Below are 8,749 nucleotides of genomic sequence, written 5' to 3'. Positions count from 1 at the left end.
GCTGTCCCAACAGTAGATCAGAAGGATGAAGAGGGGAAAATATCCAAAGTAGGGGAAAGTCTGAATTTAATGGAACATTTTCACCAGGTGATTCTTTCGTTGATGGTAACACTTTTTTTTTTTCCTTTTTCCTTTTTTTTTCTTACTCAGGTTGATTAAAAGTGGAACCCCCCAAAGACAAAACAAACAAAAAACCATATTTAGTCACTCTTGCCACAGCATGGACTTTCCTTTTCAGAAAAGGAACTTCAGGCCCTACTGAACTGGCAACCCCAACGTTGAGGGAGAGTCCCGCCCTTAGATTGCCCAATGCGCTGGGTTGTGGTAAGACCAAGGCTTGTCCAATTCCTGTCAACTCCAAGACGTGGAAGAAATTCCTTGTGAGACAAGAAAGTCTGCGGAGAAGAGCTTTAAAATCCACAGCCCTGGTGCCTTCATTTAGATGAATCCAAGTTCTCACTCTACCTCGCACTCCACATGTAGCAACAGAGAGACACATGCAGGTGAGGGCGCACACACTCAGCGTTCACACACACTCTGCGTGGAGGGCTTCCTCGTCCTCTCCTGCCCCCAACCCTGGAGTCCAGGATTTCCCAGAGGAACAAAACAGGACCAGTCTGAGTGGTAAGTGTTAAAGCCAAGAGGGGTGCAGAACGGCTTTTCCACGTGGGGGCTAGAGGCCTCCTGTTCTGTTCTCCTAACATGTGGCCAGGGTCATTCTGGCTTTAGGAACTGGAGGCTCAGCAGGAGACGGCAGATGAAAGAATCCAGGGTAAGATTTAGTCACAAGAAGAGGAAAAAGGGTGATGCCAAATATTCAGATCCAGGTGTGAGTGGAAAGAGCAGGATGGGAGTGCAACTTTGATGGTGTCCGTCTCTTTGGATCAGATAGATTGGAAAGAGAAATATGCGCAGGGTAAGGCAAGAAATCACTAACACAAACGGGCTGGAACATACTGGCTGCGCTCCCGGCTGATCCTGGGCAATGTGGAAAAGGCAGCATGCAATCCTCAGACCACCTCCCACCCACCCACCCCCATGGCAATGTCCTTTGTTGACTGTCCCGGAGGACACGGTCGGGTATTTCACTAGCAAGAGAGGTCAGTAGTGGAAAGACTGCATGATTTTGCTGTGGAGGGAAAGTCATTCAATGTGAGGCATCCAATTTTCATAGCACGAAGTGAGCTCATGAGGATGAGCATTACTACTCCGTGGTGAGTAATGTGTTTGTGAGGATGTGTGCGTAAAACCGAGATGTTTTCCCATTGCATTGGCTCTTGGCTTTCCTTGTTTGTTTCTATTGCTGCAACTCTGTGAGGGAGCGACCGTTCCCTTTTATCAGTGACCGATTCAACACCCTCTTGTCACATTCATCACATTTTTCTCATTTTTTTTTTCCCCGGGACTCACAGTTCTGATTCTGGCCTCTCCTGGGGTTTCAAGATGATTAATCTCTCTCATTCGTTCCTTTTCAGCTTTGTGTTAAGCAGTGGTAGAAGCAATCACATGCCTTCTTGCTTTACTTGGAAATCAACTTTCATGTTTTCCAATCACTGGAGTTTTTGTGGGACTCTGAATGCAGATTGAGAAGTTCGCTTGGCTGAGTTGCCAAAAACAATTAAATTCAAGTGAAACATTTTTATTTAAATCTCCATGGATTCCTGCTTGGGTTTTTTATTTTCCTTACTTTGCATAGATATTAATGATATTTACTCTATAACCAGTAATAGGATAAAAGATAGATGCATTTTTTTTCTTCTCTAAATATTCTCTTATTTAGAAGAACAGTCTACTAAACGTGTGGTAAACAAATTTAACATTTCATTAGACACAGGCTAAATTACAACCCCGAGTATAGCAGTTGAATAGAGACCTAGTGCAGGCACCCATCTGTGGAAAGTTATAATTGCACCTAGACTGTTTTCCTCACTGGCTTCCCCTTGAGCTCCAGGACAAAAGTTGAGTAACAAAAACATTCTATTCTTCAGTTTTATTGTGAGAAACAAGGGGCAAGTGTTAAAGTTTCTAGCCGCCCAAATGGTTGGTAAGACGGTAAGAACTGACAGGTTGATTTTTACAATTACTGCTATTAAGCGCTCCACACAGTGGTTCTCAACTGGGAACTATTTTGCATCCCTCCTCACCCCCATCCCAGGAACATTTGTCAATGTCCAGAGACAGTTTTGGTTGTCATAACTGGGGGAAGGGACGCTGCTGGTTTCCAGAGGGTAGAGGCCAAGGATACAGCCAAATATCCTATGCACAGGACAAAGGGACATTCCCCAACAACAAATGATTTAGCCCAAAATGTCACTAGTGGCAACACATTGAAAAATGCTACTGTAATACTTGTCTAAGGAAACAAAAACTCATACTTCATGACTGATTTACATAGGTTAGATTTTTTAACCCCTTTATTGAGGTATCATTCACACACCAAAATATGCACACATTTAGAGTGCGTAATTCAGTGTCGTTTAGTTTGTTTGCAGATTGTGCAATCGCTACAGTCAATTTTACATTTTGATCACCCGCCCCAAAAGTTACATTTTCATTCACTTTCGTCATCATCTCCCCTCCCCAAGGCCTAGACAACCACCCACCTACTTGCTATCTCTGCAGGTTTGCCTATTGCGTATATTTCATATCAATGGAATTATATGATATGGTACCTTTTGTGTCTGGCTTCTTTCACTGAGCATAATGTTTTCAAGGTTCATCCATTTTGTGGCAGATGTCAGTCAGTACTTCATCCCTTTTTATTGATGGACAATATGGTATATAAAGAAACTATATCTTATCTATGCATTCATCAGTTTATGGCATTGGAGTTATTTCTACTCTGACAATTTTGAAGAGTGCTGGTTGAACATTCAGGTACAAGTTATCATGTGAAAGTATATTTTCGTTTCTCTGGGGCACATACCCAAGAATAGAATTAACAGGTCCTATAATTAACAGGTCATGTTTCCCATTTTGAGGAACTGCCATACTGTTTTCCAAACTAGTGCACCCATTCTGCATCACCACCAGGAACATAGGAGGTTCCAATTTCTTCACATTCTGTGTCTTTTTCATGATTGTTATCTTAGTGGGTGCCAAGTGGTATCTCACTGTGGGTTTGACGTGCATTTCTCTAATTAATAATGAGGTTAAGCATCTTTTAATGTGCTTATTGTCCAGCTGCTTATCTTCTCTGAAGAAATGTCTATTTTTATAAAATATTTTATTTATTTATTCATGAGAGACACACAGAGAGAGGCAGAGACATAGGCAGAGGGAGAAGCAGGCTCCCTGCATGGAGCCTGATGTGGGACTCAATTCCAGGACCCCACCGGGCTCATGACTTGAGCCAAAGGCAGACACTCAACCAGTGAGCCACCTGGGTGCCCCAGAAGAAATGTCTATTCAGATCAATCATTTTTGAATTATATTTTTTATTTTTTATTATTGACTTGTTAAAAAGTCTTTGTATAGACACAAGTTCCTTATCAGATATGTGGTTTGCAAATATTTTCTTTCATTCTGTGGGTTGTCTTTTCACTTTCTTGATGGTGTGATTTGCAACCTAAAAGTTTTCAGTTTCGGTAAGTTCCAATTTATCTATTTTTTTTTCCTTTTGTTACTTGTGCTTTTTACATCATATTTAAGGCTTTATTTCCATATTCCCTCTTAAGAGTTGTATAATTTCAGCTCTTGGATTTAGCTCTAAATAGTCTATTCTGAGTTAATTTTTTTGTATAACAAAGGCATCCAGCTTCATTCTTTTCCAAGTGGACATCCAGTTGTGTCAGCACCATTTGTCAAAAAGACTTTTCTGGCACCATTGAGTTGTCTTGGCTCCTTGTTGAAACCAATTGATCATAAATGTGAGAGTTTATTTGGGGTCTCTATTCTATTTTATTGATCTGTCTGTACTTATGCCAGTACTACACTGTCATATTTATTGTAGTTTTGTAACAAGTTTTGAAATCAGGAAGTATGAGTCTTCTTTGGACTTTGGTTGTCTTCAATATTGTTTTAGGTATTCTGTGTCCTTTGAATTTTCATATAAACTGTTAATTTTGGAAACACAATCAGCTGGGAATTTAATAGGCATTGCATTGAATCTGTAGATCAGTTTGAGAAATATTGCCATTTTAACAATATTAAGTCTTTAAATCCATGAACATGGAATACTTTCTCATTTGTTTTGCTTTTCTTTAATTCCTTTCAAAAATTTTTTTTGTAATTTTCAGTGTAAGAGTCTTATATTACTTTTGTTAAGTTTATTCCTAAATATTTTTGATGCTTTTAAAAATGGAATTTTATTTTTAAAATATAAATTCAATTTGCTAACATACAGTACATCATTAGTTTCAGATGTAGTTTTTAATAACATCATTTGGATATAACACCCAGTGCTCATCACATCATGTGCCCTCCTTAATGCCCATCACACAGTTACCCCATCTCCCGCTTCCCCCATGACCCTCAGTTTGTTTCCCAGAGTTAAGAGTCTCCTTATGTCATTTTCAGATTGTTCATTGCTAGCATATAGCAATACAATTGATGTTTGTAAATTGATCTCGTATCCTGCAATCTTGATGAACTCATGATTTTTTAGTGGATTCCTTAGGATTTTCTACTAGATGATGCCATATGCAAATAGAGATAATTTGCCTTCTTCCTTTACAATCTAGATGGGTTTTCTTCCTTTTATTTGCCTAATTTCCCAAGCTAGACCCTCCAATACAATGTTGAATAGACATGGTGAGAAAGGATATGTTAGTATTGTTCCCAATCTTGGGGAAGAAACATTCAATCTTTCATCATTAAGTATAATGTTATCTGTAGATTTTTTGTAAATATCCTTTATCAGTGTTGAAGAAATTTTTTTCTCTTCCTAATTTGTTGACTTTTTAAAAAAAATAATGAATGGGTATTAGGTTTTGTCGAATGCTTTTTTGCTCTTTTGAAATGACCATGTGGTTTTGTCCTTTATTTTATTGATATGGTGTATTACATTGATTGTTGTATATTATTTTGTTGTTGTTGTTGTTGTTGTTGTATGTTAAACCAGCTTTACATTGGTCATAGTGAATAATCCTCTTTACATATTGCTAGATTCAGTTTGTTAGTATTTTGTTGAGGATTTTTGGGGTCTATATTCATAAAAGACGTTGGTCGGCAGTTTTAAGAGTTTTCTTAGGATGTATTTGGTTTTTGTATCTGTAATACTGGTCTCATAGAATGAGTTGAAAATTGTTCCCTCCTTTTTTATTTGCTCAAATAATTTTTGAATAGTTGTATTTATTTATCTTATTTTTGCGGGGGGGTGGGGAGGAGCAGAGAGAGAGAAAATCTTAAGCAGGCTCCACACCCAACACTGAGCCATAGGGATATAAGATCTCACAATCCTGAGATCATGACCAGAGCTGAAATCAAGAGTTGGATGCTTAACTGACTGAGCTGCCCTGGCACCCCTCCTTTTACATTTCTATAAGATTGGTAATGATGACCAATCTGCTCTTTCATTCTTTATTTTAATAATTTGGGTTTTTTTAATTTTTTCCTTAGTCAGTCTAGCCAAAGCTTTGTCAATTTTGTTGGTCTTTTCAAGGAACCAACTTTTGGTTTCATTAATTTTTGCATGTTTTTTCTAATCTCTATTTCATTATTTTCCACTCTAATTTTTAGCATTTATTCCCTATACTTACTTCAGCTCCAGTTTTTTGTTATTTTTCCAGTGCCTTAAGGGGGAAGTTTGGGTTATTGATTTGAAGCTCTTTCTTCCTTTTTAATGTAGGTGTTTCTGGCTATGCATCTCCTTATAACCATTTCTTTACTTGTATCCTGTATGTTTTCATGTGATGAGTTTAGTTTTTATTCATCTCGTAGTATATCCTAATTTCCTTTGTGATTTATTCTTTGATTGATTATTTAGGAGTGTGCTGTTTAATTTCCACATATTTGTTAATTTCTCAAATCACTTTTTATTATAGATTTCTAATTTCATTCATTGTGGTTCATAGAACATACTTCACATGATTTCAAACTTTTGAAATTTACTGAACCAAGTATAAAGTCTATCTAGGAAAATGTTTCATGTGCGTTTTGTACTATAAATAAATAGTAAATTTATTTATTTATTTATTTATTATACATTTGTAGATATATGTACTATATTATATTATATGTATATTATATATGTACTGTATTATATATATAGTACAATGGTCTATAAATGTTCATTAGTTTTTGTTTGTTGATAGTGTTGTTCAATTCCTATATATTTTTGACCTACTTCCTAGTTGTTCTATACATTATTGAAAATGGGATATAGGAGTCCTCACCAATTATTGTTGAATTGTCTATTTCTTCTTTGATTCTGTCTGTTTTTGCTTCATGTGTTTTAGGGTATTGTTGTTAGTTGCATATATGTTTTCAATTATTATATTTTTCTGATCAATTGACACTTTCTTCATTACAAAATGTCCTGTTTATCTCTAGTAATATATTTTTTTTTGCCTTCAAATCTATTTTCCCTGATACTAGTAGTATTTTTCTGGTTACTGTTTGTATAGTATAACTTTTTCCACACTTTTTATTTTCAATATATTTGTATTACTGAATCTAAGGTTTGTATCTTGTGGACAGCATATAGTGGAATTATGTTTTCTTATCCAATCTAAGAATTTCTGTCTTTTGATTAGACTGCTTAATCCATTTCCATGTAATGTTGTTATTGATATGGTTGAATTTGCAGCTTTCATTTTATGTTTTGCTTTTTATCACATTTTGTTCCTCTATTCCTCCTTTACCCACTTTCTTTTGCATTGAATTCATATTTTAGTGTAATATTTTAATCCCTCCAATGACTTTTCAAGTATATTTTTTAGTTATTTTCTCAGTGGCTTAGAGTAAGTTATTTTCTAGAGTTTATAGTATATGTCTTAACTTATCAAAATTGACTTTAAACTTATGCTAACTTAATATCTAAAATAATTATAATAATTATATTATTATTACTATTATTATTATTAAAGATTTTATTTATTTACTAATGATAGACACACAGAGAGAGGCAGAGACACAGGCAGAGGGAGAAGCAGGCTCCCTGCAGGGAGCCTGATGTGGGACTCGATACCCAGACTCTGGGATCACAACCTGAGCCAAAGGCAGATGCTCAACCGCTGAGCCACCCAAGCATCCCTGTAATATTGTTATACATATTATCTCTCTGTATGTTACAAATCCTACAATAAATTGTTGTAATTATTACATTATATAATTTTATATCTTTTAAGGAAGTTAAGATGAGAAGGGAGAGAAAGTATAGATCTAAATACTTTGTTAAGTCAATCTTTGTATTTTTCATTTCTTCTTCTCTTCATTTGTTCCTGTAGATTCAAGTTACCATCTGGTGTCATCTCATCACCGCAACACAGCTTTGTTCCCTTCCACCTCTTTTATGCTTTCATAGTCAGATATATTACATTAATATATGTAATAAGCCCTGAATCATACCCTGAATAAAGTTCTACATAATATGGTGAAGTGATTAGTTACTGCAGCCCTGGGTCCCATGTAGGTGAAAAAGGAACACCCAAATGAAATAACTTCTTTCCAGCAAGATATAACAATGGCAGTTAAGGGACTTCATAACTTTGTGATCTCTTTGAAGGACTGACTAAGGCTGGGTCTAAAGATCTCCAATCCATGAAAGAGTGCTTCACAACTTCAACTATTTTTTTGAATAGGCCAACGATTCCCTGAAACCATCACAACCAAGGCTTCCATGTCTGATATTCCTGTGGTTATAGAGACCCAGCTTGAGTGCTGTCATTAATATTATTATAGAGTTTCTTCTTGCCTATATAAACATTTCAATAATTAGGAGGTTATGCATAAAGACATCTGCTATTTTGGAAAGCTGAGTAGTGAGTGACTGGTTTTTACAATGATTCATATTTCTGAATTTTAAAATTTGTTCAGCATCCCAAGTCTGACAAGTTTAAGAATGAAATGAAATGCAAGATTGGCAACAGAGGTGTTTTCTGACTCATGAATAAGCCATCCAGGTAAAAGCAGTACCTGTCAGACAGGTTGGGCATGTTGCTAGATCACTTTCTCCATGCTTCAGCAGAGGGTGATGTCTAGACACCCACATAAAGTAGTTTCCTGCTAAAGTCAAGAAATGCTGGGAGTTTAACTGAGACCTTCACTTTCCAGAAAAAATCAATATGCTCAGCAAATGGTTTCAGTAGATTTAGCAGGTTTTTGGCTACAGAGACTCTAGTTTGGGGGCTTTCTTGAAGAAGTTTAAGAAGTTTCCTCCCTTTTCCTTTTGCCTTTGCTTTTAAGAAAACCTGTCAACAAGCTGCTTCAGGTTTTGTCTCAACTCTATCCTCTTATGCCCAAAGAGTTGAGCTGGAATTTGAGCTTATTTGTTACTCCTGGAAAAGCAGTTGTAGCCACTCCCACTGCTATCCCAGGTAGGGCTGTGTTGGGAGCCTTGTGAGGGTATTTTTTGTCCTTGTTTTCTCTGATTGTGTACTCACTCTATCAACGACATGAACGTTTAGCATTTTGTCTTTGACATATGGACTGTCAAAAATGCTAAGATACTGAGTACTTAAAACTTCTTTTAAAAACTGCTTCACATCAGTGGCTATTGGTCTGTGATGCACTCTGGAAGTTGTCTGTTAACTTTTACCAGCAACAAAGAGAAATGTGAAGATAAAATACTTCAATCTTTGATGAACTC

At 36.5% G+C, this 8,749-nt stretch overlaps 1 protein-coding gene across 2 annotated transcripts in view; it reads left to right on the top strand.

Moving 5' to 3' along the window:
- The first annotated feature begins 357 nt into the window (after window positions 1-357).
- The window catches only part of KCNJ15 (potassium inwardly rectifying channel subfamily J member 15), an 80,457-nt gene continuing 72,065 nt past the window's right edge, over window positions 358-8,749 (top strand). For both annotated transcript variants that reach the window (XM_041734833.1, XM_041734828.1), the window contains exon 1: window positions 358-624. The gene's annotated coding sequence lies outside the window, so the exon portion shown is untranslated. The remainder of the gene's footprint in view (window positions 625-8,749) is intronic.

Source organism: Vulpes lagopus, chromosome 20 (genome assembly GCF_018345385.1).
Source record: "Vulpes lagopus strain Blue_001 chromosome 20, ASM1834538v1, whole genome shotgun sequence".
NCBI classification, from domain to species: Eukaryota; Metazoa; Chordata; class Mammalia; order Carnivora; family Canidae; genus Vulpes; species Vulpes lagopus.
The sequence above is the reverse complement of the archived record's forward strand: the minus strand, read 5'-3'. Positions and strand labels throughout refer to the sequence as shown.